Here is a 25,585-nt window from a genome sequence, read left to right on the forward strand (position 1 = left end):
GTTCTTTTGATAGGTATAAAATGAGCTTATTTGTTGAACATGTCTACTATCATCCATATTCTCATATTCCCATGGATAGACTTACATAATCCAAAGATAAAATCCATGGATATGCTCTCCCATGGTGAATTAGGGATTGGCAAAGGCTGAAGCAATCCAGGTTGCTTTCCTCTATCAAACTTCCTCTTTGGCCATACCACACATTTAGAAACATACTCTTGTATGTTTGCTTTCATGGCAAGCCAATAGAAATATGTTTCTATCCCTTTTAGGGTAGACTGAATCCCTCTATGCCCCGCATAAGGAGGAGCATGAGATTCATAGATTAATTCCTCACGTAGTGAGTTAGGAACGCATAGTCTATTGCCATATAGAATATAACCATCTTGTAAGGTAAATGGTTCTTCTTTCTTCCCTAGTGCAAGGGATAAAATCGCATCTCTAAAATCGGGATCAATAGCGTACTCACATATCATAGAAGATAGATCATTGTGAGTTGCTATGGAGACCGCATTCACTCTCGGCCGTCTTGAGAGTGCATCGGCTACTTGATTATTCTTGCCAGCAATGTGAGCAATATGAAAATGAAATTGCAAAAGGAAATTTTCCCACCTCATTTGTTTCTTGGAGAGCTTGGTCCACGTCATGAAGTAATTAAGGCTTTGGTGATTCATTTGCATAAAGACAGGAGTCTCCAATAAATAGTGCTTCCATGAATGCATGTAGGACTGCGAGGAGTTCCTTTTCATATATTCCTAGAGCTTGCTCAACAGGGTCGAGCCTTCGACTTTTGTAGGCTATGACATGCCCTTCTTGGAGTAAAACAGCTCCAAGGCAATCACCACAAGCGTCACATTGGACCTCAAATGGTTTTGAGAGATCCGACAATGTAAGCATAGGTTTAGAGATAAGCTTTTCTTTAAGCTTTTTGAAAGCATTGTTCTCCTTGGCAGACCATGTATACCTAATTTTTTTCTTTGTTAGGTCATGTAATGGTCCTGCAATTTGTGAGAACGTTTCTATGAAGCGTCTATAGTATGCACACATACCTATAAAGCTTCTTAGTTCATGTAGATTCCTTGGATTAGGCCATCCTTTTATTACCTCTAGCTTTGATGGATCCATTTGGATGCCATCCTGAGAGATAATATGAACTAAATACTGAATCTCTTGTAAGAAAAACTCATTTTTGTTTTGATTAGTATAAAGTTTATTCTCTCATAAGTCTTGAAATATTACCTGGAGGTGTTTCTTGTGTTCGTCTAGTGAATTAGAGTACATGATTATATCATCAAAGAACACTCCAGTAAAGGTTCGGTGAGGCTTGAAGAGCTTCTCCATCAAGCCGTTAAATGTGGCTGGTTCATTGGTTAAGCCAAAAGGCACGACAATGTATTCATAAAGACTAAATGTAGTGCGAAATGCGGTCTTTACAATGTCTTGATCTACTATCCTTATTTGATGGTAGCCACTTTTTAGGTCAATCCTCTTAAGTAGGTCGACCCTTGTAGCTTATCAAATAGGTCTTCTACCCGTGGCGGCGTGGGAAACCTATTCTTAATAGTCATCCTATTTAGTGCTCTATAGTTGACACACATACGATATGTGCCGTCTTTCTTTTGCACGAATAACATGGGTGAACAAAATGGAGATGAGCTAGGACTAACCATGCCCTTCTCAACTAACTCATGCGCTTGCCGCAAAATCTCGTCTTGTTGAGCTTGGGAAACTCTATAAGGAGGTTTATTAGGTGGTGAACTTCCTGGAAGAAGTTTAATTGCATTGTCATCATTGCCTCATTTAGGAGATAGTTCACAAGGGATGTCGTCAATAAAAATATCTTGAAATCCCTTGAGAAAATTGGATAATTGTAATTCCTTGTGATTGTTTATATTTTCTTTTGCTAAAGCATTAGGTTCATTTTGAGAATATTTAACAAAAATCATGTAGACGGAAATAGAGCTCTTTATTGACTTATTTAAATCTTGCGTATGTACAATGGGTATGGTGTTACCCAACTCCTTAGAATCTATGGACATATCTTTTTCCCTAAACCTAAAGTAGATTTGCCTTTCATGGAGTTTAACCTTGGCAGCCATGAGATCAAACCATGGTGCCCCTAGGATTACATCCTTGTGCTTGAGAGGAGAGATAAAGAAGTCATCCTTGTCCACTAGCTTTGGACATGGAGCCTCAATTTCCTAATTAAGGGTGTGCCTGAGGCTTCTTGCCCCATGAAAGCACCATCGACGGGTAGGACATCTCCCATCTCACATGCTTGGATGCCTAGCTTAGTGGCCAACTCTGTGGATATGAAATTGTGAGTAGAACCAGGGTCAAAGGGAATAAAAGCATCATGTTCATTTACCTTTCCCCAAGCATGGCATAGAGGATATCCTTTGTGCTGAGCATCCTCTTCTTGGATTTTGACCAAGGTAGCTCTAGGAGGCTCATTTTGTGTATTCTTGTGGGGACAAGCATGATAAGCATGCCCTTGCTCCTCGCACTTGAAACAACGGTTATCTTTACGATAACGCCCAAGCTCTTCAAGAGAGAGTTTATTTTTTCCTTTATAAACTCCCTTCTTCTATCTTTGTTGTTGTTGGCATTGACTTTGGGAGACTTTTGGACATGGTCCTTCCCCTTAGGCTCGTTATTACGATCCTTGTTCTCTGTGGGCTTAAGATTTCTCTTAGTCCCTTGTCGGAAATGGATTCGTGAAGCCACCATGGTATGGTACGGTATGACCACAAATATGGTGCATGGCCTATGGGAGTTGACATACTCCGCCATATCTTTAGTTAAACCCGCACATAATTGTTTTTTTGCTCTCCAAAATCCATCTTTTTGAAGACAATGGCTTTGAGATGTAAGTCCCAAAACTTGTCTACATATTTTTGAATAGATTCATAGGGAGAGAGCTTCAAGCTTTGCCATTCAGTGCGTACTTTTTCTTTGGCATCGGTGGCCAAAAACTACTTCATGTGATGGGAGCTCTTAAAGCTTTCCATGTTTGTGGATCTTCTTCGTTTGACCGTAGGCTAGACCACCATTGCCTGGCGGACTTTTGAAAATGCATAGCTACATGGCGGAGCTTAGAGGACTCCCTGAAGCCCTCATCTCCAAATGCCACATTGAATTGTTGGATGAAGGCCAAGACTTTGTCCATAGCACCAAAGGTGCCATCGTAGGTAAGGAAAGAGATGTTCTTTCCTCCCTCTTTGAACTTTTTGAGCTTGGACGACCCCTTCCACGTGGCATGGGATTTCCTATGGACTCTTCTTAGGTGGTTCAAAAGCTGCACCATCACTTTCTTCACAAGAGGAAGAATTCAAGGAGGATGGCAAGAGGGTGACCTCTTTCTCACCTTTTTCTTCTTGTGTTCCTCCTTGTCTGCACCATCACTTTCTTCATAAGAGGAAGAGGATGAAGAAGATGGAGAATAGGGTGACCTCTTTCTCGCCTTTTTCTTCTCTTGTTTTTTCTCGTCCCTCTTTGAATTATGGTGTAGAGAAGTGTGCGATGGTCTTCTACGTTTAGGGGGTGTTGAAGAGTGTTTTGCCCACCGTCTTCGCGCAGCCATCTCCATTGAGGTGGTAGGAGATTTACTTCTTTCTCATTCTTTTGATGGTGGACTCTACCATTGAAACTTGATTTCTCCTTTGGGAAGGAGATGCATCATCAAGTAGTAGATTTTTGAGCCCTTCGTACGGATCCTCTTTTTCTTCCCTTATCGGAATGAGGCCTCTTTTGGAAGTCTCACAAGGAGGCTTCCTAGGTACTCTCTGTTCTTTGTGAGGAGTTTGGATAATCCCATGAGCATGTAGTTACTATTGCACTTCACTTTCGAGGGATGGATTTCCCATGGCTTGTTGAAGCCTAGTAACAAGGTAATTAACAAGCATAGAGGCATCATTAGTAGCCCTTTCATTAGAAAAATGAAAGCTATCAATGTTAATTTCACTCTCTTTACTATTGTCAGCCATTCTAACAACTTTTAGGTGTAAAATTTTTATGTGTACTTTGGCACTTCAAGCCCTAGTTGCTACTTCTCTTAACCTGTTTAGAAAAGCACTCAAGCTCCTGTACTTGTGGCTCAAACATCATTAATTGCAAGGAATACAAGAGAGGGTCTTTCACCACCAAAATAGTACAGGCTCCTATCAAGCTTCCAATAGTTCAATAGTGCTTAAGGCGTAGGAAAGCCCCACAGGACTCCATTTTTAAGACCATAGCTCTCAATAGTGATGCCTCGTTAGCTGCACAAATCAAGCACACTGCAAGGCTAAAAAATCTCTATTCTACTTACTCAATTGCAATTAATAATACCAACCATTTATACTTAGCTTGAGGACCTCTTTTCTTGAACAAGAAAAGAGAAACCTTGTGCTCTGATATCAATGTAGCATTTCATGATCTAGTAACTTGTGTATGGTAGACAATAACATAGACATAGTGAGCATTTCATTAAGAATAGATTCCTAATGAGCATAGAAAGAGTGCTTGGATGGAGAGAGAAACAAAAGCATATCACCTAGCTAGATAGGCATGAACAATACTTCAAAAAGAGAGAGAGATTAAGCTATTGACAACAGTTGAGGACCTGATTCACATGGAGCCGATGGTTCCCCCTCCAAAAGGCTTTGTATTATAGGTTTCCCCCATCAAGGGAGACATTTTACAATACAATACTTTGTGTTCCTTCAATAACTTGCTGGTGCAATGAAAATGGAAGCTTCAAGCACCAAGCTTACACTTGAAAACACAACATCAATTCCCTCACGGTCTTAGAACCAAGACCTCACACACCTTCAAAGATGGTGAGAGCTAGCGGGGTATGAGAGTATCGAGAGGAAGAAGGAGTATTCTTACGAGAAAGAGGTATGTCTACTCACATAATCACTCTTAGTAGCTTAGCATAGCTTAGTAATTATCATGGTAGAGGAGATGAGCATACATTGAGTCTTGGCTCTTGGTTGTATTTGCATCACAAAGCCAAGAGTTGTTGGTGTAGGCCTCCCTTCTCACAAGCTTGGAGTAGATGATGAGCTTTTTATTAAATCTTGAGAAGATAGTCTTATTTTCTTCACACATGAGCTTGTGTGAGTGTGTGTGTGTGTGATAATGCCTTGCAAAAATCAGCCCCCCCTCTCTCTCTTGGTCGACCCCTCTTGCTATTTGCTTATGCTGGCATCCTATTGGCCCATGCAAAGCTTAGCCAATGACAATTAAGAAGCACAAGTGATAGTCTTGTGACATGTTTCCCCCTTTCCCCTTTTGTGAGAGCTTTAGGTATTTAAGTAATGCAATTAAACTCTCATTGGACCTCTTAGTCTTGTGGCGAATAGGAATCAGACAAGCCATTGGGATGCTGAATCCTCATTGGACCCCTTGGAAGACTATCCAACAGTCTTCTAAAGAGATTAATTTCTATTGGTTCTTTTATCAAGTGTTTTTAAACGAATTAAACTAAATTTACTCTAGCCTAATTCACATTGGTCCGCCTATATGGCCATCCAATGCACCTTGGGGGAAACTGGGCTAGGAAGCTGACATGTGTCCACTATGCCCTTTGTGTAAAGGGAGCTTGGAAGAGTGTGTGTGTGTTTCTCTCTCATTTCCTACAAATATGGCTTGCCCCCTCCTAGATAGGGATGTTGGAAGACTTTTGAGTCTTCCCACAAGCACCCAATTTTCTCGAAGGTTTGACCATTGAAGATTTCATTAATTTTGGAACATTAGCATTTTGGAAGTTTTAATGGTCTGAACCTTAGGGTCTTTGAAGACCATTGATGCACATTGATATTTTGCAGATGGCCCCCCTTTGGATCCCTACTATGACCGGTCTGTCAGCCTAACCAATATTCTAGCTTTTTCTCCCCTGGTACTTCCCCATATTAAATGATTAGTTTAACATGTGAAAAGCATTTAAGAGAATTAGATATTAGTTATTATGACAATATGTCTTCAAATGGACCCTCAAGAACAGACAACAACTTCAAAAGACCATGTTGCTTACCCCGAGGACCCTTGACTATTCGACAATCTTGATAAACAATCTTGCCTACCTCCCAAATGGAAAATGTGGTGTTGGCAGATACGCCACGATGGACGTCATCATAGCGAGAACTCACCTAAGGATGGAGCTCGAAGTGCAAGCGCGTGGAAGCAAGCAAAGGGTGTCAACCTCTACTCGACCGACTAATGACTACTTCCTACAGAGATATCAAATCTACATGCCATCGGTTCTGTGATTGTGAGAGTCTCCTATGATGCTACCGCAAGCCAAAAGCCCATTAGACATTCTCGAAACGTTACGAAACTTGAGGGATATCCTATCAACACCAATAGGCCACTCTCCCTAAGGTCCGTGACCCAAAACCCTACCCAAAAACACCCGGTGCAGAGTCACGTAGGATGTATGACAGGTTTTTGCAGGTCGACGTTTCTGAAAACTAAGATGCCTAATACATAGCTCTACTCGCTCTGATCGCGTGGATATGCTGAAATGCAAAAATGGACAACATTTACTCACCGAAACTCCAAAAGTAGCTCGCGGGTGAATCTGCCAAAACATAGACAAACGCGCGTGATGTAAGCATCAACGTGTAGCTCTCCTCGTGGTCAACACACAGTTGCTCTTCGTTTGTGATTCTGACCATCGTAGCTCTTGTAGAATACACACACACACACACACTCTCTCTCTCGCAGTCTCCCAATCGACACAACAGATAAGATTATTAGAAGTCTCTTTATAAAGCTTTAGGTTTTGGTTTATATACTAAACCTTAGAAAACCTAATGTCCGGCCAAAATGACTTGATTTGTCCCTAGGCTTCTATAGAGCTTAATTACAACACCGTGAGCTGGATTTGCTCATCCAACAAGCATCTGTGGCCCAAAATACAATTGCTGACTTAAAATATGAAGTTCCTGTAAACATTACAAAAGTGGCCGTAATGGCTCAAAATGATAATAACGGGATATTTGATGATGTCCATGAGCTTGTATCTTCACATTACAACATCCATCATCATCTTCATCACTTCATCAGCATCTTCATATGAAATCTTTAGAGAATCTTTGAGGAATCTTCATGGAATCTTTGTGGAAGTGTTGTTGAAAGGTTGACGTGTCAACAATCTCCCCCTCCGAATTCTTGTCGTCCCCGACAAGACCCTATGTCTGCAGTGGACTTGAAGAGTGCTTCATTTTTTGGTGTTAGTTGAAGCTTTTCTTGTTGCAGTTGCTTCTACTCGATGCTTTGTATGTTGTAGAGTTACATTTTTCTTGTACATGTAGTGTAGTTGAATCCATAGCTCTCCCCCTCCGATTGGTTGTTGTATCGTGAATAAGTCGAGTGAGGTTTGTTGTTGCAGCAAGTCTTTATCATGGCAGCTTTGTATTGTTTGTTCTTTGGGTGTCATCCTGCACGTGTACCTGTAAACTTGAAGCCTTTTTGAATTTTTTTTGGGCCGCTCCCCTTTGATTTTCTAGTTGATGATCATGTAGTTGTTTGGGGATGCCGTTGGTCTGCTTTTTTGTGTTTATATAAAAAATAAAATGTGGCGTATATTACAAAATGAAGGTCTTGGATACCTGGATAGGACTAAAGGGAAAAACCCAATGAGAAAAAATGCCTTTAGTCACAATTAAATGTGAGGATATATGTACTTATGTTTTGATGTAACCGAGTTTTGTTGAGTTAAAGTACTTATGGCCGTATGGCTACTATTATTGACTGGATATACATTGGATAAGTGTTAGTAGCTTGAATTCAGAGTCGTTGTTGTTGAGCAAATGCTTATGAAACTTGTTACCGCTTTGTCATCATCATTTTGTTGTGTAAGAACAAATCGTGTCAAATGCAAATGTCCAATGATGGGACATTATATATACTTGCACAGATAGATGCATGGAAACAATATGTTGTGTGAGAAGAGTTTGAATGGGTGCTTCCAAGAGTGAACATAGCTATAGAAGCAAAAATATATTTGACTTCAGGAGCTGCCGTTACTCACAAGAAGGGTTGTTGATGCTCGAGGTTTTTTTCACTCTCCTCACTATGTACATGTGCGTGAGTGTTTTTTGGACTACTCCGCCACTCCACCGATTAAAATAATTAGACTTTGACTCTTATGCTCACCTATCCAGCATGAGTGACATGACTTATATATGCTCAACTCTTCCAGCTTGAGCTATAATCTATATATCTAGACTCATAGACCACAAAAATATTAAGACATGAAGCTAGGGTCTGATGCTTGCTCATTTAGTGGCTCAACTGCCCGACTCTTGACTCCTATGCCATGATTTTTATGGCGACTTGACTTACTTCTCGGAAGCCTTTGACCAAGAATAGGTTTTGAAATTCAAAACTCCCATCCTCGAAGAGAGGATTTGTAAAGGACCATCCTGGCAATATTGGTTTCTTTTGCCATACCTGGGTGACCTTGGTTGTCAAAATTTCTTTTTGTTGTTGTTGGTCCCTTGGTTGAGAAGATTGGATCGCTCCATTCTCTGTAACACTTTGTCCATCATGTCTTGACATTTCTTGAGAGCTAGAGCTGACTTCAATTTTCTTCGGTATGTGTTGTTCTTTTGGCACCCATTTGTATCTGCATCCTGTGATTAGCGTGTCTTTGCATATATCCTTTGCCTTGACTGTGACATTGTCCTTGATTTTGCCTTCCATGAAATTGCGATTATTTTCAAGTTGAAGTCGTCTGATTGAAGAATGTTTACTTGGCATCTTTGGTAGCCAAATTCTCATATTTCCTTGATAGTAACCTTGTGCTTGAAGAATTGTAGATGGCACTTCCCATGATGTTTGTGATGTCATCTTGAGATGTACAAGAGTGTCATTTGTGGGATTTTGTACCGATGAAGTCCGATGATGTTGTGAAGGCCAGTTTGATTTGAAATTTCCTATGTACTTGTGACGGGCCTTGTTGGTTGGTCTCCTTTGGTGAGAGGAATATGAGCCTTGTTGCTGTTGCGGTCGCTTTTTGAAGCCTTTATTTACTACATAAGCTGAGATTTTTGGTTTTGGTAACCAAATTTGCTTGTGACCTTCATAATAGCCTTGCTCTTCCAGTATGTATTGGGAGGCTATCCAACCTATGTGCGTACCTTCCATGTGTTGGCTACGATCATCTACCCATATTGGGTCCTTGACTTTGATTTTTTCAGCTTTGATGTAGACCTTTGAAGATTTTTGTCGACGATGATCTCGCAGTGTAGGGTATTTTGGTTGAAAAACTTTCTTTGGAGTCTGCCTTGGGCGTGGAAGCGTATTGACCGTTGATGTAGAAGCATTATCTTGAACCTGAGTGGGTTGGACTGAAGACTTTGATTGAAGAGGATGCGTGTGTTGGTAGGAAATTTGTGTGCTAACTTTAGCTTTTCCTTTGTCAGCACCCGATAATCTTGGAGCGGTTGTAGGCTGGCTTTCTTGAGAGCTAGTCTTGATGACCATTGTTGAAAATCTAGGTTCTTCTTCAACTGTCTTTGCCCATTTCTTGGACAAAATCAAATGTGTGCTCATTTTCGATGAATCCACCACTATGAATTTGTCTTTAATGACCTTTGACCGTAGTTTAAGGGTGGCTTCTGCAATCCCCAAACTTTTGACCTCGATTCCATGTGATATGGAAACCTTTACCTGAATTTCATACAACTCTGGCTTATCTAGAAATAACCATAGCCCATAAAACATGACATTCGTAGTGGCAGTGGAATCTATCTCTGCCGTGAAATTGGACTTCATTTTCTCATGCACATCCAATGAGAATTTAATCTTCTTGTAGGCTGCCAAGTAACTGATGTTATCTTTGCTTTTGGTACTTGTCTTGGACTTTTGTGCCTTGGAAGCTTTGTCATCCTCTTGTATGTTGAACTTCTTTGTCATTTGACTGGTTGTAGCATGTCCCAAGTTCTTACTATCTTCTGATCTATAGCTTTGGGGATGGTCTATAGCCTGAGCTGCTTGTTGGTCTTCATTGCTAGTTTCTGACTGTGACGCCTTGATTCTTGATTTCAGAAGCTCTCTGTCACTATTTACTTCTTCTAGCACTTGAAGGCCATTCAATGGTGACTTTTCTTCTTGGAAATCTTTTGAAGCTTGTGTAGTAGGATGTTGAGGTTGTCTCTCTTCTTCTGATGCAACGGTCGCTGTGGCCTTTGGTTCACATTGCTCCATGGGTTCTTGTAGAGTCTCTGTTTGAAAATATTCATTCATATCCTACATTGCTTGTCCTTGGTAGTCAATATTGGAGTCAGTCATTTCCTGTTCTTCGGTGGGTTCTAAGACTTCAGCTACATCATCTTTTAGCTTCTGCTGGTCTTTGATTTCTTTAACCACCACTGTAGATTCCAAAGTAGAGGAATTTCCTTGTGGAATTTCAGCTTCATTCGTTGAATTTTCTTGCATGCCTTCCGCTTGTGACGTGGCATTAAGATTTGATGTTACCTCTGCCACCTCTTCTTGGGTTGACTTACCATCTTCAGAATCTTGGCTTCTTTTGCTCTCGAACCTTGACTGCGAGATTCATCTTCATCAGCTTGTGGATGCTTTGACTTGTCCTCACTGAGGTTATTTAAGCGATCTTGAATTAGCTGATTCAATTGATCTTTTTTGAAAGCCTGATTCTCTATGATAATGTCGTTGACACCCTTGACTTCAAGAAACTGTGTCTTGAGCCTATCTTTTGTGCTCTGCGACAAGATCTGCTTCTTTTTTGGAGATCTCGTTGGGGATTCTTGCTTCCGTTCCCTTGTTGTCACGGTCTGAACTTTGCTTTTGGCTTGTTGCTTCTTCTTTTCCAGGTAGAGCTTTGTTGGGCAGTCCTTGATTAAATGACTCATGGCACACTAGTTGCAATATGCCTCTATCTCAGCATTTGCATTCTTTGGATGAGGCAGCTCTCCATAGTACTGTTGATAATGATTTCCTATGGTATCTCGATACAAATAAGACATCTGAGTTACATGCATGTACCTGTAGATTACGACTGACTTAGGTGTATCCACTTGCTTCGTCTCTTTATCCTCCATTGTCTTGTCCTTGAGAAGCTGAAAATAGCTTCCATTATTGCTTGCATACAAGATCAAATAACTATCCATTCTTTCTAGCAATCGTAATGCTAATTCTTTCATCAGTGTATGGTCTTTGACTTGGGGCTTTTGCATTGCCTTAGGGCTATGTTTTCGAGTTGATTTTGGCAAGGTTTTCACCAAGGGTGAAGATCAAACCGAATCTTTGTTTTCCGTTTCCTTGGATGGTGGTTTTGGATGGGGTCCAAGTATGTGACTTACAGGTTGCCCACAAATGTTAAACTCATCCATATTTTTCACATCGCTATTTCATAGTGCCTACCGTATTTTTCCACCACAATGACAGCTTGACCTGACCTTCTATATTTGGCATTGTGAATTTCCGGTGGTCTCTCCTCCGGCTCGGCATCTTCCAATGCTTCTTGAAATTCCACTTGGGCTCCTGAAAAGGACACTGCTTCTTGTAAAACACTCTTCAAGAGATAGGGTCTCTTTGTTGAGTTTGAACTCCCCCCATCCGAGAGGGTTCCATATCTGATTTTGGCATCTATTTAATGCCTGATGATATGACTTCTTGTGCTTTGTTAAGTAGCTCTTGAGATTGAGGTAGTTCTTTTTGAAGTTGTGCTATCTTCATAGGTGATACTTCTGGCGTATTCCCTGTTTGTGAAATTTGGTGTGTTTGTGCTTTGTCTTGTGCTGGTGCGGTGCACGAGATTTGTGCCGTGTCTTTCCATGTGGTGTCTTGTGTTGTGCCTTATTGTGTGTCATGTGGTGTGTCACTCATTTGTGTAGTGATAGCTGTAGGTGTCAATTCTTCCAGGTGCGTAGTTAGAGGTAAACCCATGACGAGATGGTATACATTACCACCTTTAGACATGTAGTCTTCTCCTCTTGAGCCAAACGCTTCTGCTGCAAAAGAATGATTGTTTTCTACAGGAACTTCATGATTTGTGACAGCCCTGTAGTATCGACCGTCTTCGTCTTCGTCTCCATAGAGGGTACCAATTTTCCGTTTTCCATCTTGTGCTTTGTACAGAAAACAACTTGGAGGATATGTGTAGATATCTGTAAGTTGATCTTTGTACAACATTTCTGTCTCATTGTCGATGTATTTTCCGTGCCTCATGTAAATTGATCCCAGACAGTCTTCCATGAAATCTGGATGTGGGTGTAGTACATTCTTCGCTGTTTCAACTTCCACATATTGAGACGTCCAAGTTTCCTCTGTATCTTTCTTTGTCTTGATGTACAAATTCTGATTGACATCCTCATAGCATGGCAGTCCTTTGTAGTGGCCAATCAGATAGATCCAAATTTTCTCTCTTGTAATTTCTGTGGATGTACTTGAAGCTTCATCTCGGCTGGTCTGATTCCTTTGAGACGCCATTGCTTTCGTCTTGACTCCCTTGTTGTACTTGTTCAGTGATAGCTCTGATTGCTTGCCTCAATGCTAATAAAAATTATTAGCACCCTTGTGTCGGTCTTTTTCGCTTGAGGTCCTTCAGCTTTTGTGGATGCCTTAATCTTTGAGTTTTCTGAACTGGGCTTTGCTTTCACTGCTTGAACTTCTTAGCTCCCTTGCTTGCCAAGACTGATACTGACTTATATGGCTGCTTGCTTTTCCTAGAGCTTTTTAGCGGGCCTCGATCTATTGGAAGCACTGTGATAAGTTATGCAACTTACCACTATACTACAACGACTGCTCCCTTCGTAGCGATTCTTGAGTCGAGCTAACCTGTGTTCACTTTAGCACACAATCTGCAAAATTCTATTTAGCTGGCAAACTTTTTCAAAATGAATGCAAAAATTCTTGATGTGCCTTTGACGGCCACACTTGTTCTTTGAGCTTGGAAGTGACTTTTAAGTTCTCTTTTAGCTAAACTAAAGTTAAGCTAGCACAAGAGAATTATGCACAAGTTGCAGCAATTTGCCAGTAAAAATCTTGTGTTAAAGTTCTCCAAAACTTGCGACTGTTGTTGCAAAATCAAGAGTCCTTGTGTATGGTCTTACTGCTACCAGATTTGTGTATGGATGCTCAAATTTTACACTATCCCTTGTTAACTTTTACACCTTCCCGCGGGTGACCAATGGTTTTCCCAAAAGATAATTTCAATCTGCTAACTTAGCAGTCTTTAATGGTCAATTAAAAGGCCTAGAGACCAAATCTGGTTTCAAATTTCAGCTTCCCGATGATGAAAATCTCACATGCACTCGTGTCCGCTCTAAGTCGATTTGAGCGGTCTGTTCCAGAGCCTGGGTTGACTCTAGCCGATGACCTTGCTTATGGCTCACTAGCCCCTCTCCTAGGGAAAAGTCAAAACTATGTTCAAAACAGTGACTGTTTTCTCACAATTCTTTCGAACTGTCGGTTTTAGACACTCCTGACTTCCGGATGTATTTTGAGGCCTTAAACGACGTTTTTTTCAAAGTTGACCTAAATGGTTCCCAAAGTCATACATTTTGTCATAATAATCAATATCTAATTCTCTTAAATGATTTTCTCATATTAAACTGATCATTTAATGTGGGGAGGTACCAGGGGAGAAAAAGCTAGAATATTGGTTAAGCTAGCAGACCGGCCACAGTAGGGATCCAAAGGAGGGAAAATAGGGATCAAAAGGGGGGTCCATCTGCAAAAGAGCCATGTGCAACAATGGGCTAAAAAGACCCTAAGGTTCAGCCCATTAAGACTTCCAAAATGCTAAGGTTCCAAAATTCAAAGGTTGTGTCCAAAGGTCAACCCTAGGGAAAATTGGATTCTTAGTGTGTGTACAAAAGTCTTCTTCAAAGCCTACAAAGGAGGGGGTGAGCCCATTTAGTAGGGGATGAGAGAGAAATCCACACACACACACACACAGAGAGGCTCCCTTTACACAAAGGGAATTAGGGACACATGTCAGCTCCCTAGGCCAGATGCCCACAAGGTGTGCCCAATTCCTATTGGAAGACCCTTGAAGTGGACCAATGAGAATTAAGCTAGAGTAAATCTAGTTTAATTAATTTAATAAAAGAAACCAATGAGAATTAAGTCTCCTAGAAGACTATTGGGCAGTCTCCCAAGGGGTCCAATGAGCATTCAGGAGCCCAATGGCTTGCCTGATTCCTATTGGCCAGGAGGCAAAGGGGTCCAATGAGAGTTTAGTTTAATTATTTAATTACCTAAAGCTCTCACAAAAGGGGAAAGGGGGACACATGTCAGAAGGCTATCACTTATGCTGCTTAACACCCATTGGGTTGACTTGGGGAGGTCCAATGAGGCAAAAGCCAGACCAATTTAGCAGGAAGGGCTCGCCCAAGAGAGAGAGAGGGGTCTGATTTTTTCTTGGCATTGACACACACACACACTCACACTTGACCATGTGTAAAGAAAGAATACTCTATCTCCTCCCAAGCTTTAATGGAGAGCTCATCACCTACTCCAAGCTTGTGAGATAGAAGCCTACATCGACACTCTCTTGGCATGTGGATGCAAATCCAACCAAGAGCCAAGCTTCAATGCATGCTCATCTCCTCTACCAAGCTAATTACTAAGCTAAGCTATGCTAATATGAGTGATTATGTGAGGAGATGTACATCTTTCTCGTAAGATACTCCTTCTTCCTCTCAATCTACTCTCATACCTTGCTAGCTCTCACCATCTTCGAAGGTGTGTGAGGTCTTGGGTCTGAGAACGGGGATAATTCAAGTTGTGTTTGATTAAGTGTTTTGCTTAGTGCATGAAGCTTCCATCTTCATTGCACTAGCTAGTCTTGAAGGAACACAAAGAATTGTATTGTACAATGTCTCTCTTGATGGGAGAAACCATAATACAAAGCCTTTTGGAGGGGGGACCGGCTCCATGCAAATCCGGTCCTCAACTGTTGTCGATAGCTTAATTTCTCTCCCTTTTGAAAGTATTGTTGATGGTATCTAACTAGGTGTTATGCTTTTTGTTGCTCTCTCCACCCAAGAACTCTTGTAATTCTCATTAGGAATCTATTCTAATGAAATGCCCACTATGTTCATGCTAATTTCCGCTACACATAAGTTTTTAGGCCATTAAATGTTACACATTTAGTTCAAGTTTTGCTCTAAGATCTGTAGTGTCGCTCTCAGGCTATGTTTTGATATAAAAACTTTTCTAATCCAATACCGTTTGTGAAAGTTATGGCCAAAATAGTGAAATGCAGTTTAGAATGGTCAAAATGAGTCCAAATTCAATTTTAAAAGAAGATTTGGGATCTCTGTGACACTGTGAACACCCCTGTATGGTCAAAATTACAATTGGATCCTAAAACTGGCCTAGGGACATCCTACGCCCAATTTTTTTTCTGCTCAGAATGAAGCAAGATTTGGTTCAAAGGTTCCCCTTGAGTCTAGCAACACAGTGGTATGCTCAGAATTTCATTTGAATGTCAAAATCACTCCAAACAAGCAATTTATGAATTTTTCGGTTTGTCACTTCGCCTTTTGAATTTTCGACATCAAAAACATGGGAAAACACTCAAGTCAACATGCTCCTAGAGTAAAACCTACTCTTTGAACACACTGGTGGTCTTAGAATTCCCAAATTCCTGCCCAAAAACCCTCTGGAGACATCCTACGTCCAAATTTTTTTCTGCTCAGAATGAAGCAAGATTTGGTTCAAAGGTTCCCCTTGAGTGTAGCAACACAGTGGTATGCTCAGAATTTCATTTGAATGTCAAAGTCACTCCAAACAAGCAATTTATGGATTTTTCGCTTTTGGACTTTGCCTTTTGACTTTTGGACATCAAAAACATGGGAAAACACTCAAGTCAGCACGTTCCTAGGGTAAAACCTACGCTCTGAACACACTGGTGGTCTCAAAATTCCGAAATTCCTGCCTAAAAACCCCCCTGGAGACAGCCTGCGTCCAAATTTTTTTCTGATCAGAATGAAGCAAGATTTGGTTCAAAGGTTCTCGTTGAGTCTAGCAACACCTTGGTATGCCCAGAATTTCATTTGAATGTCAAAATCACTCCAAACAAGCAATTTATGAATTTTTCGCTTTCTGACTTCGCCTTTTGACTCTTGGACATCAAAAACACGGGAAAACACTCAAGTCAACATGTTGCAAGGGTAAAACCTACCCTCTGAACACACCGGTGGTCTCAGAATTCCCAAATTCCTGCCCAAAAACCCCCTAGAGACATCCTACGTCCAAATTTGTTTCTGCTCAGAATGAAGCAAGATTTGGTTCAAAGGTTCCCCTTGAGTCGAGCAACACAGTGGTATGCTCAGAATTTCATTTGAATGTCAAAATCACTCCAAACAAGCAATTTATGAATTTTTCACTTTCTAACTTCGCCTTTTGACTTTTGGACACCCAAAACATGGGAAAACACTCAAGTCAACATGTTCCTAGGATAAAACCTACCCTCTGAACACACTGGTGGTCTCAAAATTTCCAAATTCCTGCCCAAAAACCCCCTGAAGACATTCTACGCCCAAATATTTTTCTGCTCAGACTGAAGCAAGATTTGGTTCAAACGTTCCCATTGAGTCTAGCAACACCTTGGTATGCTCAGAATTTCATTTGAATGTCAAAATCACTCCAAACAAGCAATTTATGAATTGTTTGCTTTCTGACTTCACCTTTTGACTCTTGGACATCAAAAAGATGGGAAAACACTCAAGTCAACATGTTGCTAGGGTAAAACCTACCCTGAACACATTGGTGGTCTCAGAATTCCCAAATTCCTGCCCAGAAACCCCCTGGAGACATCCTACGCCCAATTTTTATTTTGCTCAGAATAAAGCAAGATTTGGTTCAAAGGTTCCCCTTGAGTCTAGCAACACCTTGGTATGCTCAGAATCTCATTTGAATGTCAAAATCACTCCAAATAAGCAATTTATGAATTTTTCGCTTTCTGACTTTGCCTTTTGACTTTCAGACATCAAAAACATGGGAAAACACTCAAGTCAACATGTTCCTAGGGTAAAATCTACCCTTTGAACACACTGGTGGTCTCAGAATTCCCAAATTCTTGCCCAAAAACCCCTTGGAGACATCCTACGCCCAAATTTTTTTCTGCTGAGAATGAAGCAAGATTTGGTTCAAAGGTTCCCCTTGAGTCTAGCAACACAGTGGTATGCTCAAAATTTCATTTGAATGTCAAAATCACTCCAAACAAGAAATTTATGGATTTTTTGCTTTCTAACTTCGCCTTTTGACTTTTGGACATCAAAAACATGGGAAAACACTCAAGTCAACATGCTCCGAGGGTAAAACCTACCCTCTGAACACACTGGTGGTCTCAGAATTTCCAAATTCCTGCCCAAAAACCCCCTGGAGACATCCTACGCCCAATTTTTTTTTTGCTCAGAATGAAGCAAGATTTGGTTCAAAGGTTCCCCTTGAGTCTAGCAACACAGTGGTATGCTCAGATTTTCATTTGGACCTAAAAATCACCTTGAGACATCCTACGGGTAGGATATATTTTTGCTCAAAATGACTAGAAATTTTCACCCCAGCTTCTCCTTGTTGTGCTGATCACAGTGGTGTGCTCACATGGTGGTTTGGAGTCCTAAATCACCTTGAGACATCCTACGCGTAGCATGTCTTTTTGCTCTGTTTCAGCTCAAACTTGCATTGTAGCTTCCCCTTGATGTGCTAAACTCACAGCTATTTTTACTTTTTGATTTTGACACTTGTAGGTTGGCAAATGATCAAGAATCTGTTCCAAAAGCTTGATGTCTATTCTGATGAATTCCCAAGTCAAATCAACTCCAAATTGGACCAAATTTGCCTAGGAGGCTTATCTAAGGCTATATGACAGCATGGTATGGTCACAATAGAATTTTGGTCTCAGAATGAACACAAACTTGGACCAAAGATTCCCCTAGTCTTCAGCAACCCATTGGTATGCTTAGATTTGAGTTTGGATGTCAAAAGACCCCAAAACTAGCTATTCTTGCCTTTTGTCCGTCCAAAAACGCTAAAGTCTGTTTAATCTTCACTTTCACTGAGCCAAATGAGATGAAATTTATCACATGCACTCAATACAACATTTAGAACATGCCTATGGAGTCATCCTATGGTTTGGTCTCAAAATTAGGCCTTGGACATAATTTGGATAGGATGTCTGGCAATTCTCGTCTTTTGGCTTTAATCTATCAAAATTTGGTCAAATTTCCACTTTCCAGGTGAAAATAGGGTAGAACCTACCTTCTAAACACACTGGTAACCTCATATTTAAAAAAAAAAAGCCCAGATCACCCTGTAGACATCCTACGCGTAGGATGTCTAGCTTATTTTTTCAGACTGAAGTGTCCCTGATGCTTCCTTATGCTCTCAACAAGTGCAAGTATGCTTCACACTTGCAAAAACATGCAAAAATCACTCAATTTAAGCCTTTTCTGAAATTTTACGTTTTTTGACTCCGCCTTTTGGCTTTTGGACAACAAAAATAGGGAAAAACACTCAAGTCAATATGTTACTAGGGTAAAACCTACCCTCTGAACACACTGGTAACCTTAGTTTCCTCAAATTCCCTGCCAAAAGTTCCCTGGAGACATCCTACGCGTAGGATGTCTACTGTCTTAAAATGCAATTTTTTTCTGGCAGTAATACTCCTTATGCTCTGTAGAGCTCTCAGCAATAATCACAGAAACTTTTGGACTTCAAATTAGCTTCCAAACACAATTTACCGTCTTTCCTACTTAGTGTTTTCCACTTCTCTGATGAGCCTAAAAGCAAATAAGACATGCATAAAGTACTCTAGATCAGCAATGAAGATATCCTACTTACCCGACTCCTACTCATCATGTGAGATGGTGATTTTGATGTCTTCTCACACGGACTCTCAAGTCAACTTACAACCACATTTACCACTCCAACTCCTACTCTCTACACCACAACCTACTACTACCTAATAATACCTAAGACGAAGGATCTAGGCCAGGCACACGCTCCCTAAACTCCCTCTAAGACCAAAAGAGTCCACCACTCTCCGATCCTATCTAAAAAAATGAATATACTCTGGCAAGCCAGAGGGACCTCTATCCTCAAGGACTAGTCTCGGTCACCTACTTAGGGCCCTCGTCCCCGGCAGCAGAGCCAATGTTGGCAGATACGCCGCGACGGACGTCAGCATAGCGAGAACTCACCAAACATATAATGTCAACTGAGGATGGAGCTCGACCCGCAAGCGCGTGGAAGCAAGCAAAGGGTGTGAACCTCTACTCGACCGACTAATGACTACTTCCTACAGAGATATCAAATCTACATGCCATCGGTTCTGTGAATGTGAGAGTCTCCTATGATGCTACCGCAAGCCAAAATCCCATTAGACGTTCTCGAAACGTTATGAAACTTGAGAGATATCCTATCAACACCAATAGGCCACTCTCCCTAAGGTCCGTGACCCAAAACCCTACCCAAAAACACTCGGTGCAGAATCACGTAGGATGTCTGACAGGTTTTTGCAGGTCGACGTTTTTGAAAACTAAGATGCCTAATACGTAGCTCTACTCGCTCTGATTGCGTGGATATGCTGAAATGCAAAAACGGACAACATTTACTCACCGAAACTCCAAAAGTAGCTCGCGGGTGAATCTGCCAAAACACAGACGAATGTGCGTGATGTAAGCATCAACATGTATCTCTCCTCCTGGGCAACATGCAACTGCTCTCCATTTGCGATTCCGACCACTGTAGCTCTTGTAGCACACACACACACACTCTCTCGCAGTCTCCCAATCGACACAACAGATAAGATTATTAGAAGTCTCTTTACAAAGCTTTAGGTTTTGGTTTATATACTAAACCTTAGAAAACCTAATGTCCGGCCAAAATGACTTGATTTGTCCCTAGGCTTCTATAGAGCTTAATTACAACACCGTGAGCTGGCTTTGCTCATCCAACAAGCATCTGTGGCCCAAAATACAATTGCTGACTTAAAATATGAAGTTCCTGTAAACATTACAAAAGTGGCCGTAATGGCTCAAAATGATAATAACGGGATATTTGATGATGTCCATGAGCTTGTATCTTCACATTACAACATCCATCATCATCTTCATCACTTCATCAGCATCTTCATATGGAATCTTTAGAGAATCTTTGAGGAATCTTCATGGAATCTTTGTGGAAGTGTTGTTGAAAGGTTGACCTGTCAACATGTGGATCTCAACTCAATGGCCAAGATCTATCCTTTGCAACTTAATGCATTTGCAACTAGATTTGATTTTCTTAGAATGTATTCATTCATACCCATTACCATCGTGCTTTACCACCACTCCAATGAGCACTAGGCAAAGATTGAATCCACTTCATGGCTAGATGATTTAGAACAAACAAGAAGATCATGTCCACAGAAAAGGTTCTTCCAATAGTTGAGTGCATAAATGGTTGACAAAAGCTTTTTAACATAAATTCAATAATTCGTTTCTCTATTTTCCAACTTTAGATCATGGAAGCGGACAACTACTCTCTCTACATCAATCTCACATTGTCATTTGTGGCTACAAAAACGATCATGCCCTTAACACTAGATTGGTAACTCAATAGGAAAAAAAAAAGTCTTATGACGGTTTTCAAAATAAAATAAAATCATAAGATACATGTTCATTTTGGAAAATCCTCTCTTAACCTTGATGTTAAGAGGATCCTACTTAAAAAACAATGGGTAACCCACGAAATTCCTCAATTTCTATCACGGGACCTCCTTTACAATAAAGATGGTCACAAGGGCATCCACTGCCTAAATATCTTAATGATTTGACCATTAGGGATATAGAGTGAGAACATCGCTTGTGTAACTACCACCATAGCCCTATTGATTCCATATGTCTTGAATTGGGATATAGGAAAGGTGTTTTTAGACGAGTGGTCTTGACTCACTACCATGCCAATCCACAAATGTGGCAACATCATCAATTTAAGGATGTATAAAACTATCATGGTTGCCATACAATGGCCAATTTTGAGTTGTGATAGGCTTTTTTGTCACCTCCAAATCCTAGGGATACCATAAGATATGATATGGCCATGCATGCTCTGTATGAGCCAGTGACAAGGTGAGTTCAATATTTATGTATATTTTAGAGTCCATTACGAGCACCATGGGTGTCACAAAAAATATTTTGTGTATCAAAGACTTTGGCATACTCTACGCCTAATTAATTTTTCTAATACATTATTAATTAGTAACCCTTAATCTCAATTCATTTAAGAATAATCTCCATGCTTAAGTACTTTATTCCATCCTTCTTTAGCCAAAATCTCATGCTGCTCATACCTCCTTGGATGAAGCTCAAACCATTTTAATCCATTTATGTAGCAAATGTCAAACTAAACTCCTATTTTGAAGGCTAAACTTAAGGGAAGAGCATCATGGATATGAAACTCCTTGTACACACCCCCATTTCACTCACTTCAAACTTCAAAATTGACGCCAAGCTTAGGGAACATCCCCCATTGCAGCAATCAAGCCAATTACTATGCCAGAAGACTCAATTTTTGCATGTTTGTCAATTCACCCAAGTTCAACACAGAGCCTGCATCCATGCTATCGACCTCTATTGAAGAGCACAAGAGCAACACTTATTTCTTGTTGTGCAAAGTCCTTCAAGTGGAAGGTACAACACTAATAGGAGAATAAATCTTTTCATTCGAAAAATAATCATTGTACAATTGATTCTTTGACAATTTTCAAAGGATAGGGTAAATTCCTCAAGTGTTTGGAGTCCTAACATGCTTTTTAATATCATGAGTTAGCCCATAGATAAACCCTTGTACCATCATTAACAATATGTGGCTAACGGTAGACCTAATTGGCAATGCTCAAAATCAAAAGTATGATGCATATTAATGTCTGAATCCATGGTACAACATGGAAAGAAATTACATCATTAACAATATGCCTTGTGAAATTGTAACCTCCTTGTTGACAGCTTGAAATTTCTCGTTGATGATATCATACAATTGCTTTAATTTTCCAAGCCTATGAGTTAGACCACTTCAAATTTGCGAGCTTGAAGTCCTTGAGGCTTCGAAGCTTCAACGTCTCAAATCATTTCCCAAATTTGGAATCGGCTTATGCTTGGTAATCCTTACCTTGGATCGTTCCGAGAACCAATTTTGCTTCATTGGACCGTTGGCACTATGCAAGCTATTATAGCATATTAAAGTTTCATATGTTTCAACATGATAATCATATCATACAATCATTTAATGCATCATACGACATGACTTACTTTTTGAGAGAGAACAATGAGAGAGAGAGAGAGAGAGAGAGAGAGAGAGAGAGAGAGAGAGAGAGAGAGAGAGAGAGAGAGAGAGAGAGAGAGAGAGAGAGAGAGAGAGAGAGAGAGAGAGAGGGAGGGAGAGACCACCACCAATAAAGTTTCCAATCTAGAACCAACAAAGAGACACAGAACCTGTCTTTTCAATTAGAGAGAGAGAGAGAGAGAGAGAGAGAGAGAGAGAGAGAGAGAGAGAGAGAGAGAGAGAGAGAGAGAGAGAGAGAGGTCACCACCACCAATAAAGTTTCCCATTTAGAACCAACAAAGAGACACAGAACCTGTCTTTTAAATTAGATGTATGTATATATATATATATATATATATATATATATATATAGAGAGAGAGAGAGAGAGAGAGAGAGAGAGTGGAATTGGAGCTGATCTCTTGAGACAGCTAATTGCAGTGTTGAAGGATTTCAGCTACTAGTGTGGGAAGATTTCAGACAGCAGACTAGACAGAAATCAGAGACTATACTGACATGTGGATATTGAAATGAGAATCAGACTTATAAATTGGAATAAGATTCATATCTGGATTCAGATTCAGAAGACTGGTCGAGAAGTAAGTATCACTGAAATATATACCATGATTGAGATTACAACGAATATGATTACAGAGAGAAAGTATAGCTGACAATACTGCCACTGATGCTCAAGTACAATTATAGCCCAAAGCGCTAATACAAGTGATAACAATTGCCAACCCGATAATAATGTAATGGGCCCTATTTATACACTTCGGTTTTACTGTAGTAATTACTCTAGTAACTACTAAGTAATTCGCTACCCATCTTCTAAGAACACGTTCCCACATGGTGATTATCTAGCCGTCTACATCCTTCCCTTCTTTCTTGAATTTTGGCAAGATTCCAAAATTTTTGAAAAATTCCCGTCTGATGCTGATGTGAGACTGAAAAATCCATCGTCGGGTTCTGGTGTGGAACTGAAAAATCCATTGTTTGGTTCTGATGTTGGGATGCAAGAGTTCAAGAAGGACCAAGGATTGCGGGAGGCAGTGGAAAAGGCCAAGGTGGAGCTCTCACCAGGCCAAGGTAGAACTGTCTTCTCTCCCTGCCTGCTGAGAAGAAAAGTCGCCACTGAATTCTGAGATGGAACTACCTAGTATCCTTCCATCGGAACGTCTTCCTTTTTCCTTTGCTCTTTGACCGGGATGGTGCTTGAGAAGTCCCAGCACCAGCATTCTCCTTCTGAATCAGTCGGTAAATGGCCTCCTGATCAAGCTGATCCCGCCGGTCTGTGGTCATCTCTACCTCATAAGGTGTGAGAGAATGATAGGTTTTGGTGTCAGGATCATAGAGTGTACGCGTGCCCTTGGTCAGTCTGATTCTGGCCAGCTTATGACAATGTGAAGCAGTATGGATCCATCCTTCTGGAAGAGGCTGATTTGTTTTGATGCGAGCTTTGAAAAGAATCTCAACCATTTCCCTATACTGCGGTGCGAGACCCAGCTTCGTTGCAATGTCTTTCTCAGGCAGTTTGGAAGATTCGATCGTAACCTGTAGCAATTGATTAGTAATCCTAGTCAATCCTCTGACCTGAATCTTCCACTGGCCCATACACAGATGAATCCTATGTAGCTCTTCTTTCATTGCTTGAATGTCATTGATTTGAAGAGCATCATTGAGCAATGTCTGCCAAGTCTTCCATTCCACAGTTGATTGCTCATACCAATCCTGAAGCTCATCATTTATTTTGAAATATGTGAGTTGATCAATTGGTTCTTGGTGTTGAGGATACAGCACTGGAAAGAATCTTGGCAGCTCAGTTTCTCTTGCTGGAACAGCATACAAGAGAACTGGAGAATCAGACACAAATCCAAGAAATTGAGAACATCCTGGTTCTCTTGTTGCATCATTTTTCTAGTGATTCTCACTAGCTGGAATAAGGTTCGGAGAGCAGTTGCCTGTGCTTCTACTGACATTCGCGTTTGGGGTCCTCTGCTAGTGGTTGTCTGGTCCTCAAGAATGGCTTTCACTCTCTGATCCAAAACACCTCTGGCAGCTTGCAGTTGTACCAGAACTTCCTTGAGTTGGACCCTAACATCCTTCATACAGCGGTAAGTTGGTTTGTTACCCAGCAGAAGTTCCAGTTCTAGAGCTAAAGACCGACAATTTGCAGTAGACTGTCTTTGCCAGTGCGGGTTTGCCACTTTCTCATCAGCAGTGAGTATCCATTCCGGAACTCGTTCCAACAGATGAACTATACTGGGATGCGCAGGGAGTCTACAAGATTCTTTATCATGGAAAGCAGCAGATTTCCAACATTCTACCATTTCCCTGGCACCCACATATAGTCTTTGAAATCTTTCTAAATCAGTCCAGAGAGCATCATCCTCCAGATACTGTCTGGTGATAGAGGCCTGTTGATGTCTCAACTTCTTATTCAAAGTAATGAGCTGCAGTGAATGCTGATGATCAATCACTGGTCCCTCATCCTGAACCTTCATTTTTCCTTTAGCCTCTCTGCTATGATGGGACTGATCAGTTGGCTGATTCCCAATGTTACTGGGCTGCTGCTCTTCAGTCTACTGATGACCCGACTGGTGCTCTTTATCTTGTCCTTCCTGTTGACCCTCAGTCTGGTCTGGATGGTCTGGCTGTGACTGGCCTCCTTCATCTGTCCTTGTCCCACCAGTACCAGGTCCTGGAGGTGGAGATGGTGGTGGGGCATCTTCATCATCCTTTGTATGCCCAGTTTCTTGATCATCCTCCTCCTGATTAGCTTCATCTTCTTCATCTTCTCCATCCTCCTGTAGGGAATTTTGTTGCTCAATATAATCCATTATAGCTTGGTTCATCATAGCATTATTGAATTCACCCATCTTGTCCTGCAAATCGCTCTGCAGACTTTCCATCAAGGACTTAAAATTTTCTAAGTCAAAAACAACATTGCCTGCGGGGTTTAAAATTTTAGACAAGCTATTGTAGATGTATCTGTCAGTCAGCGAACGCTTCAGAGCTGTATGGTGCAATAGATGCTTTTTGAATTCTGCCCGCTTCATTCTGAGCATCATTTTAGCTCGCTCGGCAGCTCTCAGTGCTTCATTCATTTGACTTTTCATGATCATAATTTCAGACTCAGCCTTAGCTAACTTTTTGTTCAACAACTCCTGAGCCCTGTCTGATTGAGCTTCCGGTACCCTGTGTTGTATGTTCTGCACTTCCTCGGCTTTTTGGAGTGTTGCAATCTGATGATGTGCTTCTGCCAAGTCAGCTTTAAGCTTTTTGACTTCGTCTTCGTCTTCTGATCCAATAGCCTCC

The sequence above is a fragment of the Adiantum capillus-veneris genome, chromosome 11 (assembly GCF_014529385.1).
Source record: "Adiantum capillus-veneris isolate H3 chromosome 11, ASM1452938v2, whole genome shotgun sequence".
Taxonomy (NCBI): domain Eukaryota; kingdom Viridiplantae; phylum Streptophyta; class Polypodiopsida; order Polypodiales; family Pteridaceae; genus Adiantum; species Adiantum capillus-veneris.